The sequence below is a fragment of the Passer domesticus genome, chromosome 1 (genome assembly GCF_036417665.1).
Source record: "Passer domesticus isolate bPasDom1 chromosome 1, bPasDom1.hap1, whole genome shotgun sequence".
NCBI classification, from domain to species: Eukaryota; Metazoa; Chordata; class Aves; order Passeriformes; family Passeridae; genus Passer; species Passer domesticus.
Genome location: NC_087474.1, coordinates 151,807,402 through 151,835,388, shown reverse-complemented (window position 1 = coordinate 151,835,388; position 27,987 = coordinate 151,807,402). Strand labels below are relative to the sequence as shown.

Here is a 27,987-nt window from a genome sequence, read left to right as displayed (position 1 = left end):
TGGTGTCAGAGATGGAAATCCTGGGGTACCTGGATCTTGGCTGTGGAGTTGCTCTTGCATTTCTGTATTTACAAGGCATTACATTTCCTCAACTGCTGTCAATACTAATTTCTTCTTGGGGCAATTCTTCTACCACCTGTCATTAAAAATAAGAATGACCCATTTACTAGGCAATAGTTTCCATTTGTTTCTTCTGTGGTATAACCTCAGTTGCTAGCAGTCCCCTCTTTGCCAGAAGTGGCTGCCATTGTTTTTGGATATTACTAGAACATTTACAGAGCTGTTGGGCATGCTTGCCCTCTACCATTTCTCATTTTTATATTTTCAGCTATCGTAAATTGAAAGATGGAATGAAAATGTGTTGTCATGCCTTGTGTGGCATATCTGTGGAATAGTTAGTTATACTCAGTATTTCTAAAGTCACCAGGCTTCATACTTCCATTGAAACATAGAATGGTTTGGATTGGAAGGAACCTCTAAAGGTCATTTAGTCCACTCCCATTGCAATGAGCAGGGACATCTTCAACCCTATCAGGTTGCTCAGAGCCCCATCCAACCTGGCTTGGAATGTTTTCCAGGGATGGGGCACCTACCACCTCTCTGGGGAACCAGTTCCAGTTTTTATATACCTTTACCAATGTCCTTGTGCTGTTAAAATGCTACTTTCCACTACTTGCAGAATACTGGGGTGTTCACTCTTGCAGTTTCTCCTAATTGGTCTCGTGTGAGCACCTCATGAAATCACTCTGTAAGAGACCAACAGACAATTACTTCCTGGCAGCCTTGTGTGTTTTAGCATTTTTGTTCCTTTGGACCATCGCCCAAAAGTAAAAGCTGTTCATGACATGAAACATCTACACTTGAAATATCTCCTCATCAGTGGGAGTTTTCGCCCTTTATTTTCTGAATCCATTTCAGCAGTACCTGGAAGAGATGGAAAGATGAGCTGGCAACCAGAAATATGTGATAATTGTGGCCACAAACTCCCACTGCCCAGACCCTGGTAAAAATAAATTTCACGTTCTTTTAGTATGTCCTCAGAAACACTGGTATTTATTTAAGGAGCCCTCCTGGAAAAATCAGTTAAAGACCAAGTGGGGATTAACTACACAGATACAGAAGGCAGCTGCTAATTGGCTGTCAGTGAAAATAATTTTGTTCTTAAAGGAGAAAATATTAAGCACAAAAGTTCCACACAGCATTTTAGATATAGGGCCTCAGCCTGCAGTCACATCCACTTTCCAGGCAGTGTAATCTTCCTGAGGGATATTCTCTGGAGAGCTGGGTACAAGTCAGCAGTGCCCAAAGTCACTGGGCAGCCCACAAATGCTGATTTAACTCTGGAGCTGGCTCTTCTGCACAGGTGCAAATTTTGCCCTTGACAAATATAAGCAACATAAGTGACACAGAAGCAATGACTTCTGTGACCTCTCTTGGATGATTTGCATCTGAAAAGTGACAGTTTTGGAAATAGAACAGTTTTGTCTCAATGTCTTCAAAATAAAATTATTTGACTCTTTGATTCAAATAGACTTTTAATTCTGAAACTTCCCTCAATGCTCAGCTTAAAGTTTAGCTCTTTTTTTTTTTTTTTTTTTTTTTTTTTTTTTTTTTTTTTTTTTTTTTTTTAAGGCTAGACTCCAGAAGGATTTGTTTCTTTTGATTTTGACCCAGCTCTGATTTAAGAGCACATTGCCAGAAGGGAATCCATCAAACTGAGTTATTAACAGTCATGTCAAAGTAAAACAAGGGGGAACTTATCTCAAAAGGTGTTGCCCACAAAATTTCCAGAGCTTTGCTCAAAACATGGGGGCCTTTTTTGCTATTTTGGAGCTATTCTTTAAATGTGTGGACAGCAACACTGACATATAAAGAATTAGCAGCTGAGGCTACAAAGGGATCTGTGTGCCTACATAATTCTGTTCCAGGGACCTCACTGTAGTAGTGAGCTTTTGATATCCATGGAAATGTGGATTCTCAGGAATTGTAAGTAACCCTGTGGGCAAATTTATCTTATAACACTTGGGAAAAATAAAAGGCATCCAGCATGAGGTCATCAGTTCCTACTGGGGGAACAATTGACAAAATGTGGTTTAAAGCGGCAGAATTCACTTGAAATCTCTCTACATCTGGAGCTTACTTCTCGTGTTACAGGAGTCCCAAATGTTCAAAATAGCAAACCATTAGTGACTGAAGGAGCAGCAAAACATCTGTATAATGCATGAAATGTCTGGAAGTGTCTGACTCTCTGGGAATCAGCTGAAGCTTTCAATTGATGCTTTAATGGTGGTAATTGAAGTTTGCAGCACTGGCACATCCTAGCTCAGTAATTAGATGGATTACAATCTTTCTTGTTTGGCAGCATTCTTTAAACAAGCTTCAGCTTTTCATATAGTCAACACTCTAGCAGAGATAAATGTCACATCAGTTCAGAGTGAAAAGTAATTTAAGGAAAGACTCAAATTTATCTTCACTGAGTACCAAACAGGAGATATTTCAAAGACAGGACAATGGCCCTTTCTATCTTAAAAGAATGGGCCATTTCTCCCATATAAAGGCTATCTTGTGAAGGGGAATCTATGGGTGTGCCTTCCCTGAAATCACTGAACCTAAACCTGCTTATAATATTTCGGTACTCAGTGTATGTATTAATGAATGGATGAAATTCTGGCAAATAGAATTCTGTAGGGGAGAGAAAAAAGGGAGAATTCCAAGGGAGAAAAATATATTGCCTATCATTTAGCAAGACAGAATTTGTCACAGTGATTGGTAACCAAATGGCCAGTGGGGGAAAAAAAAGTTTAAAATGAAGGCATGAGAAAAAGCTCTATGCTAGGATTATTTGAAGTGAAATTAAATAAAAGCAGTTGAGATCAAGAAACAGCCTCCATCTATAGTAGAATGAGTGACATGCTTTTCAGTCACTTACAACCAAACATTGCTTCTGTAAATCATTTTCACTCTTAGCTTTAAAATAGCAGCATCTAGCTGGTGCTTGTTTTAAAACTCCTGACAAATGTGCTACATTTACCTATCTTATTTTACTGCCAGCCTTTGCAATTTCAGAAGCAATGTTTTGAAACAGGCCCTGTTTCCTAGAGCTCATGCTTAGATTTTATCCTACCTGGGTATTTTAGTTGAGTGAAATTAAAATTTCTAAATATCAGTGAATTGGTTCACCTAAAGAACTGAACAGATTGAGGATTTCACCTCCTCATCTTTATGTCCTGGGAAATTGATTGTAAGGTTATGTCAACACTGTGATGGGAGGAGACCTCCAAAGCAGAGAGATAGAGATGACCTTGTGGTCACACTATTGCCTCACTTTCCTCTACAGCATCACACATCCCTTCATCTCCTTCATCCCTCCTTTAGCACTATCCTACCATAGACAGAATCAAAATATTTCATGTCTGGGGCAAATCAGGCTGCCATCTTTCCAAAAGAACAAAAAGAAATTGAGAAAGGAATTCTACATCCTCTCTTGGTGTTTATTCATGTCCTTCCAGTCATGTACACTACATTTGGAGGGAATTTAGTACCTGCCACCATCATTATTCCCTTGTTACAGACTTTGTATCGTGTTTGGTTCTCCCATGACTGAACAGAGTTTTGCAGTAAAACTTCTCCCCACACTTTTGTTTTAGTACCTTGAAACAAAAAGAATCGTGACCTCCCTATGTGAGCTGTTGTGTCTCATTTTGGTAAAATTTATGAAGGATATAGATATGGAAATCTGAATCACCGAGGCATTGACCTAGTACCCCTTGCCATCAGTGAAGGACCCTGGTAACAGTAACATCCAGGATCCCATTCACTCTTCAGCAAAGGTTCCCAAGAAAAAAACATCACACAGAGCATGCTTCATTTCCTCTATGATTTTCAAGGTGCACGGGTACTTAAGTGGTCAGAATAAATAAGCAGAATGACTGACATAGACAGATGACGGATAGAGACTTTTTCTGACTGCAGCAAATCACTCAGTCCAGGTTGCTTTGTGAAGGTGACAACAACTTACTCAGTAGACCTACTTTCTTGAATAGTCATAGTGGCTTCATTTCATTTTAAAAAGGTAAAAATTAAAGGGATGTTGTGTTTTTTTTTTGGTTTTTCATAGATCTGAGCTTAGCTGTAGGCTGCCTTCTGCTTACTCAACAGAAGAAAAATAGTCATGTCCCTGCAACCTCAACATTTTAGGCAGTTCAAGCAAGGTCCCTGTGGACTTGCTGTTTTGCACAATGCCTGGTTCAAAATCTGCTTGTATTTCCAAGAACAAATGAGTATAAACTGATTTTGATGAAAGACTGCAGAACCTCTAAACATCAGGGCAGTAGTTTACTAGAAAAACCTTTATGTGAGAACATTTGGGCATAAAACATATTAACCACTTTTAAGTCTGAGTTTAATCAGTTCATAAAAGGGATTATATAATGTGATTGCCTGCACACAAGAGACCCCTTTCAGGCCTGCACTCCTTAACTGCACAATACATCTTAAGGCTAAGAGATCAATCAGTGGTGAGGACCCTTCTGAGATCTGACCATGTACAAGAGGCAGTGTAGTAGTACAAATGGCAGTGTACATCCCTTCCTGTCCTACAACACATTCAGTAACGTAGCACATAGGAGGATTATGAGAAATTGGTATCATAATGATAAGGCAGGGATATCCTGGGTGAAAGAAACGCCTGGGTAACGATGCTGGCAGGGGTGGTTCACGTGTCACAATCCTTACACGTTGTGGAGGCCTCCAATCCAACATGGTGCAAAAGAAGAACTTCAGTGGAGGCACAACATGAAGCACTGAACCAAAACAAGCTGCTTTTTGAGAAGCAAGCTCTGGGGGTGATGAACAAAGGCTCTCATGATGGCTCTGTGGGACCACCCTCACATTCAGCAAGGGGCACATAAAACCTCTGATTGTCACAGGGTGCTGCACACACCTCTGCTGCTTATGAACCAGTGCTGGACAGAGACCTCAAGATCTAATTTAAAGCAATGGGATTTATCAACTGGCTCAGTGCCACGCAAATTGCAAGTATAGCAACACTTGAGACCAGCACTGGCTCTGAGAGCAGCATAGGCACATGTGTCTGCAATAGTAAATGATGGCTTGGGTGGTTCAGGTCTGGATCTCTCAACACCTACTGCAGGGCTTATAGACAAAATCCACCCATGGATAATGGTGAATTGACTGTACAGCTAAATAACTTCCTCTCCCATATGCATTGTATCAAACCAATGGCCACACACAAATACAGAAACTGAAATCTCCATGGGAAGCCAAGATAGAATTGCAGGGGCTGCAGGAATTACCACTATCCAATGTAGAGGAATTGCCAACAGCTGTCATTCACAAATCCATAGTCATCTGTTGCTGAGCTTTACAAAGCCCTCATCCACAGCTCAGCTGTATCGTTCACAAGCACATTTTCCCTCCTTCTCCAGGATGGATCTTTGAGCAATACAATTTGAAAAAGACCATTTCAAAATTCCTTCACAAAACCTAGAATCTCATCTCCCAGGAGCATGGCAAGGGATTCTTCAAGGTGACAGTGAATACCTGCAGCATACAGAAGGTACCAGGTATAAAGAGTTGGAACAACTGCATCAAGAGTGGAGCATAAACTGGGTGTTGAACTGTTACCATTGCCATCTGACTGGGGGGATTTGGCACAGGTGAGACACAGAGGTTGATAATCCTGTTTTGCTGAGGTTTTCAATGGAAATCCATTAATAATGTTCTCCAAAACACCCAGCTTCCAATGACTCAGGTGGCATAAAAACTGCATAGACTGTGTGTACCTTGGAGATCAGACCTGCAGCCTTTGGGAGGTCTGCAAATGGCATGGAGTTTAAATGCTATGATTGCAGTCAAAGAGATGATGCTTGCCATGGAACCATGGCCAACTGGATCTACTTTTCTGCTGAAGGGTGGCCAGAGGTCAGAGTGCTGGCTCCCCAGTGCAGCTTCAAACTTCCTTTATATTAAAGAGAAGTGTGTTCTAGCAGTTCCTTTTTTCTTCAGACCTTGCTTCATACCATCTCATAAGTAGCTTGCAAGTCGCATATAGTAGTTGGACTTCCATGATCCTTGTGGGTCCCTTCCAGCTCAAGATATTTTATGATCCTTAATATGAATAATTTCAGATGGGGCTGTAGCATTTCTTTATGAACAAGATATTATCCATAGACCTCATTCATGCACAGGTATGAGTGTGATCAAGGTTTGACAGAATGATAGTCTTAGCTTTAGCTCAAATAAATTCAAGAAAAGAATAAAAAATATTTTATTTTTAACCAGACACAATTTTATTCATTGCTGTTTGTGGAATCCAAGTGAAGAAGGCCATTCATACAGCAAGAAAATAATAATGGTGGGCAGAATTCATTTTATCTGAGATTAGCCATCTAAGAGGCAACCATCCTAAGAGGCAGCCATCAACAAACCTAAGGCAGTTTTCTAGGCTCTGTACTCAATAGAAAGAGAAGGCAACACTCCTGGGCAGGACCAGTGACCCTCTGAGGACCACTCCTTCTACTGCCTAGAAAGGGACATTGAATTAATCACTACTGTATTCAAAATGCTTGACTTTTATGAGATTGAGGTTGCAAGGGACAAAAATCCTTCCAAATATTTAGCACTTGCAATATTCAAGAGTCATGTGTAGCATGCCATTTTGCCTGGGTTCCCCTCCCATTTCTGATAATGTTTTTGTTTTTGTTTTTGTTTTTTTTTTTCCAAGATTAGAATATACCAGATCATAAAGGAGTAAAGAGCATCACCTTTGTGGTTGTCTGAATAACACACAGAGGCTGGCTGTCCTTTCCCTTAATCTATAAGAAAATTGGGTCATTACTGGATTCAAGAAGGGAAACCAGTCCTGAATTTCAACAGGATATTCATAAGTACCTGGTACTGCAGAGGCTGAGGAACAGCTATTGTTGGGTCTAAGTGCTGCTTAACAGAGTAGGGACGAGAGCCATAAAGCAAGTGGACACTCGTGGATTCTTGTATCCTCCTCAGAAGTGTGTTTGAAAAGCAGTGACTGCTTCACTGCACTATTGTTCAAAGATTAAGACAAGCAGAACAAAAAAGCAGCAAGGTCATCCAGTCCATCACAGAAGACACACTTTCCACACTGTGTTTCTGAGTGTTTTGTCTGATTTTCTTTTAAAATTCTCATGCAGTGGGGGCTACAACCGCTCTTTGGGGAATTTGTACTAGTCCAATAGTAGATTTTGATGTTTGTCCTGCAGTTGCCCTGTTATTCTTTGAATGGCATTACTACATTGCTACATTTAGCTCTTGGATATTTCCAGTAAGTTTTCCTGCAAATCTGTGATTTTCATATGCCTATACACAAGCTTCACTTCATCATCTTATGGATAATACTTCAAAACTTTGCTGCTAGAGACAGCAAAGGCAAAAAAGTCTAAATGCAAGGCTCAAGATGTGAGTTCAAGCTCATGTAAATACAATAAATACATGGATTTCTGTTCTGGTCAGTATCAGAGGATTCTTCCCATCCATGTAGCTACACATAAATGTGAGCTGGAGGAATAAAAGGCAGTTTCTCAGCTGCCTCCAGTTATGGAAATCTCATATGATTTATCTGACCATTCTAGTTCCCAGCACTCAGGATGTTTTTTCTGAACTTGACCTCACACTTTCTTGATGGACTTTCTATTTGCCAACACTGTTTGGACATGACAAGTGTCCAGCACTGAATATTTTGTCATAGGTATGGCTATGGAAAACTAAAGCTTCAATTTCTGTGGGCATCACTGATGTTTCTGTAGCACCTAGAGGCCTTGATGCCATCATACATGTTGCAGATGAAAAACAGGTTCTCTGTCTCATAATTAAATGGTCCATTTTTGCAAGGGAGCCTAAAACAGGGTAACATGCTCTTCTTCATTATCCCATTGATCACTTCCTCAATGTGGCTGCATTTTCTGATTGGACATCAATTATCTCATTATTTTCAATTGAGAAACATGCAGTGTTTGGTTCATTTTTCAGTACTAATGTAAAGGAAATGGTGTAAATACATTCACTATTTCCCAACAAACCAAATATTCAATGAAAGTAAAGGGGTTTGTTAAAATTACAACTACAATTAAAAGCAGAGATGGTATTTAAGATGGAGAAAATAAAAATAATCTGTTTTTCACAAATAAAATCAAATTAACTCTGAGTGGAAATGAGCAAAAGCAAGCCTGAGAAAGAGGGCTTCTAAATATCAGAGCACAATGAAAAATATACAGAAATGCAAGTGGAAAAATAAAAATATAACATTTTTAATTTGAGACTGGTTCAAGTCTCAATGTAGCTAGCATAAATCCTACCACCATGGAAGTTCTAACTTATGAAAAAGTTGCCACTTGTAGGGGAAATACTCATAGCAGGAAGTATACCATAGATTTAGAAATTCACACACCCACATATCCTTCTTCTGTCCCTCCATCCCAATTGTATCTGTCATTTTTCTCATAGAACTTAGTTTATTTTGCTTTCTTGATCAGTATCTGGTCATGGTGTTGGCTGGGGCATATTTCATGCTTCAGTTTCATAGTCCCTGCATTGATAGCAGATGTGTCCCACTCAGTAGCTCAGCAGGATAAAATTGTCCAGTGCATAACTTATCCTAAATCCATTAACTCTTCCTATGAGTAGATTTTTTTGTCCTGCAGTGCACCAAACTTGCTTATCCATTTCCACCACATGAACATTTTTTACTCTTTCTTATTCTTCTGACTCTGAACAGGCTTTCATGCAGTCAAAGCATCAGTGTCTTCCTTTTATACTGATTTTATTGACAACTGAGCCTGGTGCACTCTTCCGTGATATGGGGGGAGATAAGGCTCTTGATGCCAATCAGTCACTCCACACAGGAGATACAGCATTCCTCTAACAAATATTTGACTAACCTTTCTCCCAGCCATATATATCTGAGTGAAACTCTATAAAATTCTGTGACCTACCAGATCGATGTGATTCTTCAGGGAGAGGACTTACTGGAAGTTTTAAGGTGGGAGGAGTGAGATGAAGAAAAAAGTCAAATTAATGACCTAAAATTTCAGCTGGTATGAATTAACAAAGCTTCACTGAAATTAGGAGCTATGTCATTTTACTTTGGTTAAGAATTAGATTACAGAAGTTTATATTCCCAGAACCTCTCCTGGTATAAATCTTAGAATTGAAAATTGTTTCAGTCAGGCAATGATTTGGCACTCAGTTCAGCCATTTAATGGGTTCAGTATAGAAAAAGTCATATATAAAAGGCCAGATGAAGTCCATTCACACTGACGTTTTCAGTGGTTTTAGTGTAACTCTTTGATCTTTGGAGAAGACCTGACTTTCAAAAGATCACCTCTTTACTGACTTCATATGAATGTCTTACTCTCAGCTTGACTGCCAATTTTTTGTAAGAGGATCACTCTTGGGGGTGAAAGCAAAGGAAAAATTTCTTCAGAAGCCAAAAGAGGTGGGCAGGAAGTCAGGTGGTGGGAAAGTCAGAGAAAACTTAAATGGATGTTGGCTGAATGGGACCAGGGAGCAGTCCGCAGTGATCAGTGCACAGAGTGACACAGCAGCTAGGGCTACTGCAATTCCATATAAACCCAGTCAAAACTCTGACAGGGATGAAGATTTCTTTCACATTTCTAGATTATTAATGTTGGATTAGGAAGCAAGAATTGAGATTTAGGCAGTTATGTTCCCAAGTCTGCAACACACATGCAGAGCTTGCTACCAAGGAGTGTCCAAAAGGTATCAGACACATATGGATGTGCCTCAGGATCCATCACACTTCAGCTGTGACGGGTTCCAGTGTCTGGGATGTGGTGACAATGCAAATTTAAAATGTGAGGCACTATTCAAAATTGTAGAGAAGGAACTGACTAATGAGGAGATGACAGTGGCCTGTGCACAAAGTGGAACTTTTGGGTTAGAGAGGATATTTTTGGAGTTCCTCAAGGACTGGTCTCAAGACTGATGTGACAATAATTTCATTAATAGCATCACAAAAAAAAAAAAGTTGTAAATGGAATTTGCTGATAGAAAGTTTAAAGTATTCAGCATTATCAATAAATTAACAAAAATATGAAGAAAGCTTACAGTGATGGGAATAAGAGAAAGAGAATGACTTTCAAGAGGCAGAACAAATTTGGCATTTCTCTTACAAGGTAATGCAAAAAGGTTATGTGGATCAATGGTATGGGTATATTAATGCAAATCTGAAACTACGTGGATGGATCCTTCTAAGTTTCTTGCTCACCAGTCTGAAGGAAGAGATGAACAGATCAGATAACTCGGCCTCAGCACAAGCACCTCAGTTAAGGGTTGACCTGACTTGCAAAGCCACCAATATTGAAAATAACTGGGACAGTGGTGCCCTAAGTGCAGCCAAACATTTCTGAACTTTCTCCGTTTGATATGGAGAGGTGCCTTCAGTGGCATGAAGCATAAATCATTACCTTGTAGAGGTTGCAGTGCAACTCATCAAGGACTGGGACTCATCTTTGTGCTGATGACTTTTTTGCCTTCGTGTCTTTGTGCAATATTTCCTTCCTTTTTCACAATCCCCTCAGTGAGAAGGAAGCAACAGGGCAGGGTCTGTCTGCTGGGCACTTAGGAAGAGCCTGAGGGACATTGCAACCAGAGGCCTGCACTCCTCAGTCAATCTGGGACAGGCTGGTGGGTATGGAAGAGGTCAGGCAGAGCAGCATCCCTGACTTAGGCTGTCTGGTGGCCCCAGCAGGGTGTTAGAGCACAGCCAGTGAGTCAGAGAGGAGAAAATGATCCTCCAGAGCCTGTGAGGGTGGGTCCCAAAGCCCTTGCTAGTGCTGCCAAAAGGTTGAATGCAGAAACACCACCCAGGTGTCCATCACTAATCCCTGCTGTCTGAGCTACTGGCAGTCTTACAGGGGTCAAAAATCAAAAATCTGGCCTAGAAGACAGCAAATCCCAAGGCACCCACTTGACCAATTTATCCTGCAAGCCTGGCACACACATGCTGCAGGGCTGGGCATCTTGGAAATGCTTGCTAATATCACCCAGCATATTCATTTGGGATGCAGGAGGTACACACACAGATGAATGCACTATCTGGGAGAAACACAGCTCTGACAGGTGTACAGAAGCCGCTGCCCTGGGACAGAAACACAAAGCCACACCTGCAGGCTTCCATCAGGCGGAATAAATTGCATTTTTGGATCATAGCCCTTGGGCATTAGTGCAAGCCAGCAGATCCGACCCTGAAGTGTTTCCCCTTAAGGTATAAAACACAGAGGGGTTGAGTTTTGTCCTACAAACTGTTTTTTAGCATTAGTATTGGTTCTGTTTTTAAGAAAATTATTTTAAATGTGGGGTTTTTTTTGGGGGGGGGGGGGTGATTCACACCAGGTTTTTCATCTGTGCCAATAAGGTAAGAAACTGTAGCACCAAGATCTACAGGCTGAATATTGTAGAAGCAAAGGAAGAAAAAAACAAACCACTATCATTTCAACTCCAGGGAAATTAAGTCAAGGTCCATAGATTTACCACTCTCCACTGCTTCTTGCAAACAAGACAAATATGCCTGAGCAGTTAACAACTCACTACTCCAGTAAGTGAAATTGCCCCTTGTAAGCCTAAAGCTTCCACTGAAAAAGAACATCTAAAACTAATGCTGAACATGATAGCTAAGACGCATTTGGCTCAGAATTTTCAGAAAATCCATTAAACCAACAGTGACACACTTGCAAGTTCCTATTTAGCCACATCCCCCCAATCCTGTTATTCAAACATAAAAGTTTGGTTCAGGCCCCGTCCCAGTGAAGATGTTATCAAAACTAAAGATGACTTACAACTGCTGGTAAATCTATTACTCAGAAAGTCTTCTTGTCTGGTTTCTTGTCAGCCTACAGAGGTTTTTTGTTGTACCTTTTTTTTTTTTTTTGACAGCATAGTAATATTTTCTTTCTTCAATGCTTCATTAGCTTGTCTTACTCATGCAATTTTCCCCATTTTACCTCATGTAAATCAAACTACTCATCATCTCTGTAATGGCATTAGTGTACAAAGAACCCTCTACTAAAAAAAATAACCATATAGTAAAAAAATTAGAAAAAGAAAGAAAAACTTCAACTTATGCAGGAAATATAAGTTGTTGGAGAACTATTCATAAGAGGTGTATAAAGCTAGAGGCTCTTATGAGGCTAGAAGGACATGGGATGAATTTTAACAGGATTAGATTCTCTACTGTGTGGCTGAGGTAAGATGGTCAGGAAATATTTTACATAATATAGGATTTTTGCCTTACTATACCTTTTTTTTCTTTCTTTTAGCAAGTGTGGCTAATGGTGCTCACACTTCAGTGCCTTAATCTACCTGCTAAATATTTCCCTCTTAAAAGGATGTGTCATAAGCAGAATATTCTGGGTTTTCACCAGCTTAGACAGGTGAACTGCAAGCAGTTTACAGCTTTGCATGTGAGTATTTTCTCATCTCCTGAAAGATCCAAAATGACAGCAGAAGTGAGCAGTGGGGCTGTCAGTGCAGAGCTGAGTTTGGCTGAGAGAGAGAGGTTTGGATGTGAGGCCTGGACTCACCCACAGCCATGGAAAATGGAGATGCACAGGCTGGGTGGAAGAGGGGGGAAAGCAGGGGGTGTGCTAGGACAGGACAGATCCTTCTCCTGCCTGGCTGTCTCCCCACTGAGAACAAGCTCCCCTTACATGTGTAGGATGCAGGGCAGAGAGGTAGGAAGCAGGGGGAGGAGTTGTGAGGATCAGAGCCCTAAACACCCTTGTAAATCACAGAGTCTGAAAAAAGCAGCTCAACTAGAAAAAAACCCCAGTTTTTCCTTTATTAATCCTGTTATACATCTGGTGGCTGATATTCAGATGCATAGATATATGTGCATGTGCACACAATTAAGTATTTTTGTCACTGCTTTCTATCCTAACATTAAGATAGAGTCAAATACTAAGCAAAAATCACACTGTTGAAGCAATAAGAAAGCAAATGGCTGAAGGCTGAGTGATCAGATGAGAAAACAGTGTAAGTCATACCTAGCAAACCCTTGAGGGTCTTTCCCAAGCATGATCAATAACAAGTCAGTCTTCTGAGCAGAAGGAATTTCTTCTAAGACAGACAGGCAACAGCACCTGACATTTGGTTTTTTTCATAAACAGTGTGTATAGGGAAAAATTTACAGATATCACTATTTGGAATACAAGAAGGAACACCTGTAAGAATTTTTTTTTTTAAATTAAAATATAGACAAAACAGCTGTTCGAAATCTCAGGGAGAAACTTGGTGTCAATTTCATTAAAAAGAAACTTTCACTTGTAACTAATGTCCTTGCTTGCAAAAGCCTTTTGGTTTTAACAGAAAAAGAAAGCTGGACTTTGAAAAGATCACTGCTCATGGCAGGAGAGCACTAATTAGCTGGTGGGGACCCCGGGGAGTAGATCTAGTGCACAGTTGTGAGGCTCAACATTTCTGGCTAAATTTCCTGTCAGTCTGCAGTGAGGCAGGATGCACAGCCAGCAGCAGTCTTTTCTGACAGTACCACTGCTGTCAGCCCTGTCTGAAGCTGGGAAGTTACCATTTTGTGAGAGGTAAAAAAATATCAGCCAGTTTTTCACCACAGATTTCGGTTTTCCCTCTCATTCTGGATTGCATTTCCAGCAATTTAGCCAGTAATGAAAACAGCTGCAGATAGCATCCCAGCTGGGGCAGTGAGTCTTCAGCATGGCTTACACTCCAGCTTCCATTCCCAAGGACTTCTCTGGGTCAATTCAAGGAAAGAAATGATGGGGAGATTTCAACATCTACCCCAGTTCTTGCCTGGCAATTGTCCCTGGAATGCACACAGCAGCATAACAGCAATCCAGAGCCAGCACCTGACACATCTCTAATTAGCATTGTTCTTGCAGTTTTATTTTGGATTTTTCCCCTGTGAATTTTTTTTTCTTCAGTCAGGACATTCCCTGCAATTTAAAGCTCTTTCTGCTGCATTTGTTTGAGATTATTTTTTTCCTACCTGAGCCCATCTAAACATTCTTGGAATGGATGACTGTAGCTATCTTTTCAAGCCAGAGGAAATCCTCAGATAACCAAGAATTTAGTGCAAAAATGTTGTCCTTCATTCCACTTATTCATTCTTTTGCATGACTACAGCTGATGGGGGTAGAAATTTGCAGAAGGTAAGTGCTGGGCAAAGCTGTCTCCTTGCACTAACCTCATTTTCACAAGAGAAATCTTTCTGAAATTTCACAGGCTTACTTTATGATTTTTTCATTCTTCATTCTCAAACAGGTCAAATCCTTACCTCTAAGGACTTCATCCTGTGTCACTCTTGACTATTGGGAATCACATCCACCCCAGATGCCCCATTTTTGGTAGGAATGGGACATAACAGAGCTGTTGTTTCCAACAGCTTGGTGAAATAAAAGTGCCTTATCAGCATGGGGCATGGATTACCCCATGAAGAATTGTTTGTTGGGGTTTTTTGAGTTCTTACAGCTCCAAGGTCTTCACATACAGGAAGCCCACGAGAAAGGGCTAAAGGACAAAGAGGTTCAGGTGGTCTTGCTAGCTCAGTGTCAGCAGGCTGGAAGGAAAGTGGGGATACAGGAAGGGATGAGGACATGGCCAACCTGCTCAAAAGAGGCTTGGCTGTTAAAGGGTTGGGAGCTGCCCATACTGACACACTGCTGCCAGGTCCTGCTCCACTTCTGGAACAGAGAAAAAATGTCAATTTGTACTTACTCACCCCCCAATTAAATAAATTATTTTTAGCTGTTCTGCTTGTATTTGTCCAAAAGTTGAGAGGATGGAGAGTGTAAGAGCTCTTGTTGAGCAATGGAGTTTGTATTAGGGCTGAGAGAGTCTCATTAAGGCCTTGGTGCTGAGTGATGCTCAAAACCTGTTTTATAGCTGGGGCAGAGGGAGGTTGCAGAGCAGGCTGCCTCCCTGCATCGTGTGATGGTGGCTGGGCTGCAATCCAGGAAAGCTGAGGTCCTAAAAGGTTCCTATGGAGTCTATAAAAGAAACCAAAGGAAAGCAAGCCAGTTTTCCCTAGGATATAGCATCCTACATGGGGATCCCCTCTTGCCAAAGTAAGAGGATTCATTATGTGCAAAGGAACTGAAACCTGCAGAGACACATGGCAGCATGAAATGCAGGACAGGGAACTTCTTGCATTTTCCATACATGCTCTACTGAAGGGACACAGCATTTTCACAGCATCTAACAGAGTCTCAGTTAAAGTTTCACTCTTGCCTTCCACTTGTGATGGCTTTCCACTCCCCCCCTTGACATCACCTCCAGCTGTGTCTGCTGCATTTCCCTTGCCACTGTTGAACAGATAGCAGCCAGACAAAGGAAGCCAAAGGCAGCATCTCTCTGAATACAGATTACACAGCTGAAGTCACAGGGGGAAGCTTTCACAGGCATTCCTCCTGCATCAGGAAAAGCAGGCACTTGCACTGGCCTCAGGTGGCTCAGGAGGCTGCATGAGGATGCTGGTTCTTGTCCCAAGATAATTTTAATTTGACTTTGTGCAAGAGTGGATTATAAAATTTTGAGAAAAGAGACAGTGGAGGGTTATTTCAAAAGGGCCCTCATTCCCTTCTTGTCAGAGGAGAGCCATGTCTTTCCTTCTGTTCCTCCATATTCTTCTGGGCTGCTTAGCTATGAACAGGGGTAAGACCCAAGAATATCACAGCCCAAATTTTTTGCAACTGCTGTGGGACAACCTTTGTGAGAATTCCCAGTGGCAGGAGGACATCCGTATTGCACCATTCCAAATAATCCCTAACTCCAGGAATGCATTGGGAGTGCACATGTCACAGCTTCATGAGGTTCACTGAACTCAGAGTGCTCTGATTTGTTGCATTGAATCAAAATATCCACCTGGTGCAGGGATCTGGAAAACACGGGCATGTGAGTTTCACTAAGCTACTCAGGCTTCATAAATATTGCCAAAGTGAACTTTCTGAATCCTCAGGTCTTATAGGTGTTGTAAAGAATATTTCAAACTCCCTTTGAACTCACTGCAGGAGTATGTTTTTGAGGAGGAAGATGCTGAGATTTTCTTCCCTCTTTCTTGGAGGCCTGTAGATTGTCTGTGGAGGGCAGGAAAACTCCCCTCTCTCTCAAAGAACTAGGAATCCAGAGGTGCTACTGCTGTTCCCAACCTCCCTTACCTGCCTGTCCTGACATCAAATTTCTGTGCTGCACCTTCAGCAGAGGTGTGCCCTCAGGTTTGCCCTCACTGGAGCTGCTTCATCCTTAATCCTCCCAAGAGGTTTCTCCAGCAAGTTTCAGGCTTCTCATAATAATTCAGTTACACTTATTTATGGTGCTCAGGAGAGAGGACACACTTCTTCCTCTGCTCAGCACCAGTGGCCTCTGGAGCAACCTACACAGAAACTGCACCTCTAAGGCAAAGGAGACACAGCTTCCCCAGTCTACAGAAAGTAAAAGTATTTGATTTCCATAATACACCAAATATATGCAAGATACAAGCTGTTTCATGCCTCTTATATTTTCTTATATAAAGTCTGAAGTAATAACAGAATAGTAATTTCCTTGTTTCACACAACTACATCACCTCCAAAGCACTGGCAAGAGGTGCAAGGGGTTGTCTGAGCAAGTGCAATGCAGTTGTAAACAAAATTAAATGCACCTGGAACTGAAAATATCACAGGCAGCTACAGGACTACAACTCTGGCTGCTTGCTTCAGCAGATGGTGGAAGAAAGGCTGATTTAGGTAATTTGTAATACAAGCACCAAATATGAGCTTTGACACCAGTTACATCTCTTTTTCCTTTGATAGTCTCCTGTGCCATGGTGGGAAGGTGCAGTCACTCTAAAACCAGTGGTCCTTGGGCTTCATGAAGACTTGATGTTTAAGATGTCATCCATGATACAGAAATTAAAACCAACAAGAAGTACCAGATCAGTCTGTACCTTCCCTTTCTATGGCAGGGTCATTCCCTACTGTGCATCATATTGAGGTCTTCTCATTTGATTTCTAAAGGTCAAATTAAACATGGGTCTATCAATTTATAGGTGGCTCTGGCATTTTCACTGCATTTGTCACCTTTCTGATATATTCAACCCTCCCCTCACTTACCCCTACTTAATATGTGGGTGAGATATCCTGCTTAACATCTCCACCTGTAGCAGTGGCCCCTTGGTTTGATAACTTAAAAGACTGATGAAGTGATTGTGGACTGAGCTAACTTCACCATCCACATAGTGCACAACAGTCAACTTGATAGGAATTTTAATTATTCACATAATTCAGCTTCCCTGACTCAGATAACACATTTTTTGGCACCACAAGTCTCAGAACAGCATGATGCTTGCAAGACTGAGGCTCACCTTTGCCAGGCAGAGGTGGCCTGTCAAGTCTGTAACCTCTGCTGAAGTGGCCACCAAGTCACAAGGTCATGAGCAAGACTTTGCCAGCACACCACACAGTGAGTCATGCTTAATAGCCCATCTGCTGTCACACTTCATAAAATATTTTCCTATTATTCCTCCTTCCTGTTCTATTCCTAAGGAGCAAATCAATCCTCAGTGGATGTGTAACTGCCAGAACCCATTTTTGCAAATAAAAGAGAAGAAACTGTTGTTGCCTTTCCCACTGCCCCCAAATATCTGATACTTCTTATCATCCTTGCTGACATTTTAACAGTGGTGACTGCTGTTTGGGATAAGCATTAGGATTCCCAGTCACAAGCCAGTGACCCATTTTACTGTGGACTGTAAAGACAGCACAAAAGCTGCACCCCAAACAGCTCCACACTAAAGACATTGAGAGGGCAATTCCCCTCTCTCTCAGCATGGATTCCCCTTTGGGAACAGGCTCCTCATTCTTGATGATGACCTTAACCAGCCTTTATGGGGACTCTTTCTGAATACCTAATTCCTCATTCTTTTCCTTTATTTGCATGCTCAAATCTAAGTTAACGGAACAAATTTCAGTAGGTGTGGCATTTTATTGTTGTCTCTGTCTCTTCTTTAAAAAAAAAAAAGAAAGAAACTTGCCTGTATTTCTAAAATTATCTAAGTAACAACAACCTTCACAGAAACTGTGTCTTCATCTTGCCATTTTGTACTATGTAAGTGCCATTAGTCATCCTGAATTTTAGTGGCTCCATTTTGCTGTCTGTTGGGGTTTTTTTTCCTAGAGGATCTGAAGGGGGCAAGCAGAAGAGATTACTATGAATGAACTGATCATTTTCTAAACTCATTAAATATGCCATCAATTATCAATAATTAATGACAACAGGGGTACATTCGCCTCCTTCCCATGAAGCCAAGAATGCTCTTTAATAGCTGTACAACAATCCTTTGAACAAAAAGGACAATGTATCTGCTCCTTAGGGGTAACAGTAAATGATCTGGATTGATGCTTTCATTCCTCTTCCACTGCACTTTGCATTTAACATGAACTTTAAAGAGAAAGGATTTGCTTTCTAGTCAGATAATATTATGTTTATTTCACCTCTGCAAATGCCTCGAAGTCTAAGCAGCAGATGTCACAGAGCAGCCTCTGGAAACCTTTTTACTACTTCAGCTCAGTGATGGAGCTGCACCCTGCAAATGCCAAAAGCTTTCTGCTGAAGAAGCCTTGAGAGACATCAGCTCCTGAAACCCTGCGGCAGACAAGGCACCCTTCCCCTGCCATGGAGGAGAGTGGTGAAGCAGAAAGAGTGACTGTCAGCAGCCTCGAAGCCAGGGGACAAGAAGGAAAAGTGAGGGTGAGCAGATTCCTGACTGGCAGCTGGGCTGTCCTGGTGGCGATGGTCACGAACCCCACGGCTCCTCCTGCCACTCTGGACCAGACCAGTGGGATGCTGCTGGGAGGAGCACGTGCAATTTTATTTCACCAGTGGGTGATACAGCTACGGCAAAGGGGGAATCTGAAGGGGAGGATGAAGCCATCTCACTCTGAATGCATGAGGCTCAGAAGATCCGCTTGTGCTTTTATTGCAATGAATGTTGTTTGTTTCGATCTTATACAACTTAGCTGTTTACCCACAGGCAAAGGGCTGATGTGTTCCAGTCATGAAAATAAAAGTAAAACAACTGAGAGAAGAAAACAAAAGGAAAAATTAGCTTATGATCAGCATATTTTTACAGAAATTCAGAGTTTTATGTAAGGATTAGTTCATCTTTATGTCAAAGGGGGAATAAGATTGCAGGTTAATAACCTTACTGAAATTTAACCATTTTTTTAATGTAACACAGGCAGAACCTCTTCATCCTTCCAGTTCTAGTAACAGGGGATGCACTTAGGCACTTATGCAAAAATTTAAAGGCATGGACCAGAAACATGGTAACCTGTAAGTGGACCAATCATGCATAAACCAGTTCTACTGTCCTTTGCATCTTGCACTGCACTTTACAGTTTTTAAAAATAAACACATAAATTAGAGTTGTCTTTCTTTATTCCTGTGCAAAACAAGCACAAAACTGGAACATTACAGAAATACAGGATGGGGGAAAAAAAAAATCAAAACAAACAACAAAACAAAATTAAAAACTATTTAAAGACAGTAAAGTATTTCAGAGATTTGTTTGGCAGGAAAATGTATGGTTTCACCTGTAAATAAAGAGGAAACACAGGCTGATTTGCTTTAACTGAAAATAAGCAGACTTAAACTTTCAGTATTTCTGTCTAAAACACAGGTTCATTTCAGTGGCTGATGAAAAACTGGACACTTTTTTTTCCTAATTACTTTCTTTTTAGATAGGATAGTGAGGTTGCCTGGGTGGGTCTGTCAAAGGATGTGTTACTGATCCTGACAGCAATTTTACTCTATTGCATAAACTGACAAAGACGAAGGAAATGTTCATGTAAAAGAGTAATAGTAATGAAAAATTGAGATTCTTCCTAGCAGGGAGAAATAAAAAGTGTGAAGGCAGTTGTGATCCTATGTAGTAAGGCAAATTAGACTTGAAAATTGGTGTCATGAACATATTAGGGAAAAGGCTCAGGTTACTACTTTGCAAGTGGCCCTGAAGTCTGGGAGAAAGCCAGACTGGACAGGGCCCTGAGCAGCCTGGGCTAGTGGAAGGTGCTCCTGCCCATGGCAGGGGCATTGGAACCAGATGATCCTGAAGGTCCCTTCCAACCCAAACCATTCTGTGAGAAGGTTGAAATTAGCAGCCAACCAGACCAATCCTCACATTGTGATGACTTCTGCACAGCTGAGGATGTGAGCCCTGTGGCAGCTCTGTGAGAATTAGTTTTCCCAAACCACTTCCACTTCTCAGATTTCTCTCATTTCACACCAGGACTCTTCTGCAATATCTAGAAGATTTTCTTGGACCTCTGAGAGGTTCCCATCTCAGCTGGGTCAGTAATGTCATGGGCAGGGCCCTCATGCTGGACAGAGATGACCAAAGTCCAAATCTTTTGTTTTCCCCAGTCATGGGCTGGAGCTCAGGATTTTCATGTGCCAAGCAAGTTCCATAAATACCTGTCCTGTGCAAGGCAAGGTTAGTTAACTAAAATAATACAACCTCATATCAAGATTCCCTATGAAAAGCACAGATTAAAACCTTAGAGAACTATCAGGAAAATTAGTGCAGCTAGGAAAAATTTCAGTCTGGGGAGACTTTCTTTCATGGACTGAAACAATTTGCACTTATACAGCCCACATGAGCTTCAGGGGGAAGAAACCGTTCTGTGTGAACAAAAAAACCATTAAATTGACTGTGAGAAAAGAAAGACATCGACTTCTGTAGTAGGCAGCCCCAGGAAAATGGAAAGACAGGAAAATAATATGAGCTATACACTGGAAAACTCCAGGGTGAAGGGAAATAGCAGGAGAGAAACCAAAGGGAATATTAAGCTTTAAAATTAGCGGGAAAAGTAAAATTATGAAAGAGGTCTCCACAGGAAAACAAGCAGAGGTGGTGGCTTAGGGGAAGTTCAGAGGGTTTCATCTATAAACAAATGTAAGAGATTTCAGAAAAAAAATAAGGAACTAATAGTAGCAGGAGGAGATACACAGAAGAGAGTGTTTCAACACCATGGGCATAACCAAATCAGAGTGAGGAAGTGAAAGTCTGAGAGGATGGGTCTGAGATCAGGGACGGGAGTGATGTAGCAGGTAATGACCCAAAATCTTCCAGATTTTAGCCTAGTAAAATTGAGATATTTTGTCTTGCAGCAGCTTTTGAGCTCATCTGCATGTTGGAGCTGCACTTCAGTCAGCTTTACCTTCTTTGTTACAAAAAACTGCCCTCAAGATGCCAGGGATTGTGTATACATGCCCTACCTGGGAAAATTACTGTCAATTTAAAGGATCAAGTTACCACTGAAATCAAGAGTTGGAAGGCATCTTAGGAGGTTTCCTAAGATGGTTTTATCTCCATGCTCAAGACAGAGTTATCTGAGCCTTTTTCAATCCTGACAGATGTTTCTTGAACATATTTGCATCCAAATTAAGTCATTGATGTGTTAAGACTGCATCAACTTTTAATAAATAAATCTGTTTAAAACTTGAATCTACTTCTGCCCAGAAATTTGTCATCTCTACAGACTGAGTGAGAAGCCAGGTCTGTCATGGGGCTGCAGGAGGTTGACCCTCTTTCTTTGTGAATGGGAATGAAGTTGTATATATGGAATAATGCTATGTGCTATGCACAGTTTTGTTCCATGAAGCACATATCTAATTCACTCACATGCACACACTCAGCATAAAAAGAATAATCTGAAAAAGAAAATTTTTTTTCAAAAACAAACAAACAAACAAATGAGGTAAACATTTCTTTAAAGCACTCCACTTTAATCTGAATGTGAAAGTGGATGATGTCATGTTGCTCAGTGCTGGAGAACAACCAGCAGCTACAGACCAGTCTTGGGTAAAGCAAACAGCCATGGCACCATGCAGCTTCTCCTCCAGTCTCCACCAGATGCACTGTTCACACCCCACCTGCTTTGTACCACTGGCATTTTTAAGCCACTTCAAATCCTCTGTTTACAATTTGCAGGGACTGCAAGACAGATTCCTACAGGATGAAAAGGGTCTGGATGGTTGGTGTGGAGTCCGGCAAGGCTGATGGCATGAGTCAGCCTTGCTGGTGTGGCCACCCCAACTCACTGCACTTTCTCCAGCACTGTCCCACAGCAGCAGCCACTCAGCTGGCCCAGCCTTGGTCTTGTGTAAGCAACCGCAGCACAAGTTCACACTGAGCAACACCACACTGCCAGTTGCCAAATATTTACTGTACAAGCCTGGCTAACCATAATAGGAACTTAGCTTGACTGAAACCAAAAGAAAATGATGCTTTTCTTGGGATGGAAGCCAAGTCAATTATTTTGTAAACAAGTTTGGTGCTTTTCCTAAGAATGGAGTTCAGATCCTCATTTGGTGTTAGTATAACTTAAAATGGTTTCAAAGAGGAAGGCAGGAGGAGCATCCAGGCACTAAAAGTTATAATATAATGCCTGTCCTGCTCTTTGATGCTCTTCAAAAGGTCAATCACAACCTCCCCTTGCTCTCCACGTTGACTCTCCTGCACAGGACACCTGCACTGCCATCCCTGATGGTGGCTGGAACACAAAGCTGTCAATGGAAGTGTGTCAGCAGCTGAGTAGCAAAATGCTCTAAAAGGCTCTAGACTTCTGCTATGGGAGGAATGCCTCAAAAGGGGGATTGAAACCTCTCTGTGTAGTTTACTGCTTCACCCACAGCAGTAGAAAATCAGTTTAGGGGGACGAGATGAGCCTCCCTCAAGTTACTCCTGAAGGCCTCCAGGGAGGTGGCAGAAGATGGATAGAAACTTGGATGCTTGGTGAGGTGGCAGGCAGGGGACAGAGAGAGTAGAAGAGCCCAACTTCTGCTGTGACTCATTAATTTTCCACTTGAGTTTGTGTCTGTTCTTATGGGGGGAAAAAATACCAAGAGTGCTTTGGGGTCTTATTTTAAATCTTTCTGAGACAAAAAGAGCTTTTCTGCATCTTTTCTGCCAGGTTTTTCTGCATCTTTTTTGCCAGGTTTTTCACCTGGCATTTTATTTCTCAGTGTAGGAAAGATTGTGTTATTTTTCTGTGTTACCCCATTTGATAGCTACAGATGATGTGGTAACATTTGTTCACATTTATAAAAAAAACACAATGATTTTTTTTTTCTTATTATGCAACAAATTTGGAATTTGGGCTAAATCTGATTCTGAATGGAAGAGTATCTCAAAAACTTGCTTTTCTAACTCACATTTAGAGGATCTGAATACATTTACTAGGATTCAAATAGTTTCTCTTAAGCCCTCTATTCTTTTATTTTCCTGACTAAAGATTTATATCTGTTTTACTGCATCCATACAACACAACCCTTTATAATGATTTTTTTTTTCAAACACATGGTGAGATATTTTTCTCTAAAGGGGCATCTGAATTTCTGTGAAAGGAAAAAAAAGCAAAGCATCACTCCCCTGCACATGTACACACACACACATAACCAATGGATTCATTTCAGCAACAGCAGAGGGAAAAGCTGGCAGATGAAGTTTTCCATCCTCTGAGGCATTTTGGCTAATTTACATCCTCATTTCAGAGCTAAAGGCTCCCACTGAAAGGCAACCATGTGTTCTTTTTAAACAGGTAGATTTGATTAAAGGCTGGACTTCTGGAGCATGATCCTGCTGCCTCTGTGCAACCAGTCCTACCAAGGATAATGAGATTACTCACAGGAGTAAAACACTGCAGATCAGAACCCTGGAGTCTCACCAATTAATAGGAGAATTTTCTTCTCTTTTTCCATCCGCCCCTTTCTTTATTGCCCTTAAAATGCCAGGGGAACTTCAGAGTTATAGCAATTATTGTTATGGAGAACAGGGCATAAAATGAACTGTTATTGCCTTTAAAAGAGCTGGAATATCTTTACCTTTCAAGAATAGGGTACGAAAATCTGTATGCAAATGAATAAATATAAATGCAAATATAATCTACACCAGGAAAAGCTCTTTTTCCCTGAGCTAAAGAAGCATAACGATAATCAGGCTCCCAACTGTAAACGGTACTCAGTGTTTTGTAAGAGCTGTGGAAAAACGAGGCAAGGGTTTAATCCACTTTCTCCTCTGGTTGGAGGAAACAGGTGTGGCTCCATTTGCAGGTAGCTTATTATTTTTCATGAATATATTAGAGGTACTCTTTGCATATTTCAAGTGGTAGGAAATTTTGCTGCTCCTGCTCAGGAGCACTCACTGAAGACAGAACAACATGGTCTGAGAGGTTTAACTGTGCTGCTTTGCTCAACTTCGATGGTTTATGAGAATTTGAAGAGACAGTAAAACATCCTTTGGCAAACAAAGGCTTCCAAGTGGATTGAATATCAGGCAGGCTTTGTTTATGAATGGAAAAACAAGAGTGGAATAAACCAGCAGAATTTCTTCTCAAATACCCCACCTTGCAACATATATCCCATGTGGGAATCTTCTAGGAGATGCCTTCCCCCAGCACATGTGGGGCAACTGGGATCACATGGCTGAGATATTGCTGCCAGCAGAGCTCCCTGAAGAAATGTTTGCATCAATTCACAATCAAACACCTAGATAAAGGGAGAAAGAAAGAGGAGGGCATAGAATATGTATCTGGGCTGAGGCACACAGGTGAAAGCACAGACACCTGAGTGAGTGCTGAATCAATGAGAGCCATGTTATTCCAGCACAACTGGAGGAAGCGTTGGTGTGAGCACTTCAATTTTCTATGCTTATGGTTCCCATGGCCCAGAGAAACTGTGTTGAAACAAACCCACTCAATACCACTAATCACTGTGGTTTCAGCACTGGAAGGAAAAAAAATGAGGAACAGTGTGCTCTGGTCTCAGTCAGAAGGATTTGGAGCACTTTGGAGGAAACCCAGCAATGCCAAGGAAGGGGAGGGAAGCACTAAGTGACCCCCAGGTGTGTATTGTGTCCCAAAATTTAGCTTGGTGCCTGTGGCAAGCTGTTGGGAATTAAGTCCATTTAATGAGGAAGACACTGAAGAAAGCAAGAAGTGTGAAAAATAAAGACCATAGATCATGGGGAAGGAAAGAAACCAAAATGACTCAAAGAATACCTTTTCAAAGGAAGACTTCTTAAAACACTAAATGAAAAGACCAGTAAAATTCAGATGCAGACAACAGTCTGGGAAAAACTATGAGTTCAGCAAAGGAATAGGTTTAAATCCTCACAGGATGTGACACAATTTATTGGCAGAACAGAGAAGATGTGAAAAAGTCCCAAGTGAAACAAAAATTAAAGGGCACTATTTTGTTGCAACACTCACAAAAAAACAACAGTGAAACAAACACATTTTCCACAAGGTGCGAAGGTCAGAGCAGACGGAAAAGAAATCTAAACTGCTAGAGATTCGACTGTAGTGATAGGATTGTTGCCAGCGCTGGGAAGAATTACAAACTTCTAAAGAGAATTTGGCAATAAACTAATGAGTCAGGAGACAGCAAGGAAAGTAGGACACAATGATGACCTTAACTTCTGTATTAATGGAGAAGAAATGCAAGGCACAAGATGTTTTTATCTGGTATAGGATAATGTAGTATTGAGACATTAGGTAATGCAGGAAGAAAAGGAAACAATAAGAAAAATTAAGAGTCGGGAAGAAAACCCAGGAAGTTTCTTCAGAAATGATGGAAACTTTAGGAGACATATATTATGATAGAATCATGGAATAGTTTGGATTGGAAGCAACCTTAAAGGTCACCCAGTTCCAAACCCCCTGTCACAGGCAGGGACACCTTCCACTAGACCAGGCTGGTCAGAGCCCCAGCAAATCTCGCCTTGAACACTTCAGGAGAAGGGACATCCACAACTGCCCTGGGCAACCTCTTTCACCTTCATAGTAAATAATTTCTAATTTCCAATATAAATTACCTTCTTTCCATTTAAAACTGTCACCCTTTATCCTGTCACTGCAGGCCCTGTTAAAACGTTTTTGTCCATATTTTTTATAAAAAAGACAGGAAGGGAAGTTGGTGCTGAAATGAAGGCAAATACTCCTGATGCCAACTCGTTCTACTGCACCCCAGCTGGAAGGGTGGCAGGGAACCAGCAGGGTGACAGACAGGAAAAAATCATGGTATCAGGGAGAAGGATGTCCAGGAAAACCATGCATGGTTGGGAGGCATACCATTGGCCTGAAAAGAGCATCTGTAAAAAAAAGGTTGGAGAGAATGCACAATGGGGAAATGTCCAGGGAGCCAAAGTGTCTCAGTATGGCACTCTGCACACATTGATAAGTCTCTTGTGTCCAAAGCAGGTGGGGAACAGTGTATGGCCACAGCAAGGGAGCCAGATGGGACACAACAGGCAGGGTCCATTGGCAAGGGGAGCAATTTCAAGGCACACAGTAAACTCTTACACAAACACACACATCAGCCAAACAGCTCTTGTGGGAAACTGGACACAGCCTGCAAGGAACAAATAACTAATGAGGTCAAGTCCAAGAAGATCGTTATCAAGTGCATGATAGAAAAAGAGACCCTAATGTTGTGAGTCGTTCTGCCTGGGCAGGCCCCTAAACTTGCTTAAAATGGTGCTGATTTCAGTGACCTTCATGCCCCTAAACTTGCTTAAAATGGTGCTGATTTCAATGACTCTCATATCTCTGCTGGCATCGGTCAGAAAAAAGCACCAGGATGAACTGAAAAGTGCTTACACACTTCTGTACTTCATTTTTTCCTGCAGCATGCCAAGACCCAAAACAAGAAAAGCAGCCTCTCCATGGGTCTTCATTCGAAAACATGGCCAGGGTAGAGATGAATCATTGGGAATGGAGGAAATCATAGTGAAAGCCCCAAAATGATCAGCAGAGTGTTCAACAGCAGTTGGAGAATTACTCACTGGTGATTCACATATTCTGCACTCAGAAGGTGCTGGTGATCATGTCCTCTGGTCTCCTCCACAACAGACAACTAAAACCCCACTTTCCTTCAGGCTCTTTATCACTGGCTGGTCTGGAGAATGTAATTTATGCTGAGATCTTCAGAGACTCAGTCTTCAGAGACAGAAATAACCCACCTGCACCTAGGTGTCTGTCATGTCACCTGGTGGTCCTTCTACATCTGGTGGGGATAAGATCAAAATGTCCACTGGAGCCTTAGAGCTTTCTTTATTTCATCCTAAATTAAGTGACTGGCTTTAGTTGGTTGAATCACACCCTGGTGCTGCCTGGATCCTCACCCAAAATAAACCAAGACACAGAGTTCTGAGAAGTGGATATAGATGCATCATAGGCATCCAGAAGTGGATGAAATATGTCCCAGGCCAAGAATCCCAAGGTCCAGAGAATCCTTACATTTATTACGATTGTTAATCTCATTTATTCTGAGTGTGTAGATAAATCACACTAGAAATTAGGTATCATTTTTCTGCCTTCAGCTTCCAACCACTGACTTTTAAATATCATTTTCTACTTAACTGAAGAGCTGTTCACAATTAAATTACTCTGCTATTATACTCTCATTTTGTCTGGATCAACAGAGTTCATTATGGTCTAGATCTGCTATCACTGAAGACTAGATAATGACATTGGATCAGATCAAATACTTCCATTAACCAGAAAAGAAAGGTCTTAAAGAATTTGTGAACGAAATGCTCTATAAATGGGATTTGGTTTGCCACTACTTCACCTTTTCCTGCAGAAAGAAAAATGAAAAAAAAAAAAAGAGCAATAGCAACTCCCACATATTCCCCCAAACTCTTTTATTTCCAAAGAAATTATCCACATAGAGAAGTGTGGATATTGATAGATAAAATAAAAGTTCCTTTCATGGGAAAAAATACAGAAATATGTTAGGAGCAAAAAACATGGCAAAGTAATTTCCCCTACTTGTTTGCCCTGGTGGGTTTCCTCTTGGATTGCACAACAAGTACTCACAAGGTGAAGGCTTTGCCCACAAGAATACAGAAACCAAAGTGAAGAGTCATCAGGTTCTATTTTTCTCTCAATCTCAAAACACAGC

At 41.2% G+C, this 27,987-nt stretch overlaps 1 long non-coding RNA gene across 1 annotated transcript; it reads right to left on the bottom strand.

The window, feature by feature from the left end:
* LOC135290012 (uncharacterized) lies at positions 1-27,986 on the bottom strand. The gene is made up of 3 exons (XR_010352767.1): positions 27,903-27,986; positions 630-746; positions 1-136 (listed from the first exon to the last, which is right to left on the bottom strand). It is a non-coding gene; the product is annotated as an uncharacterized LOC135290012 (long non-coding RNA).
* Between the last annotated feature and the right edge of the window lies 1 nt (position 27,987).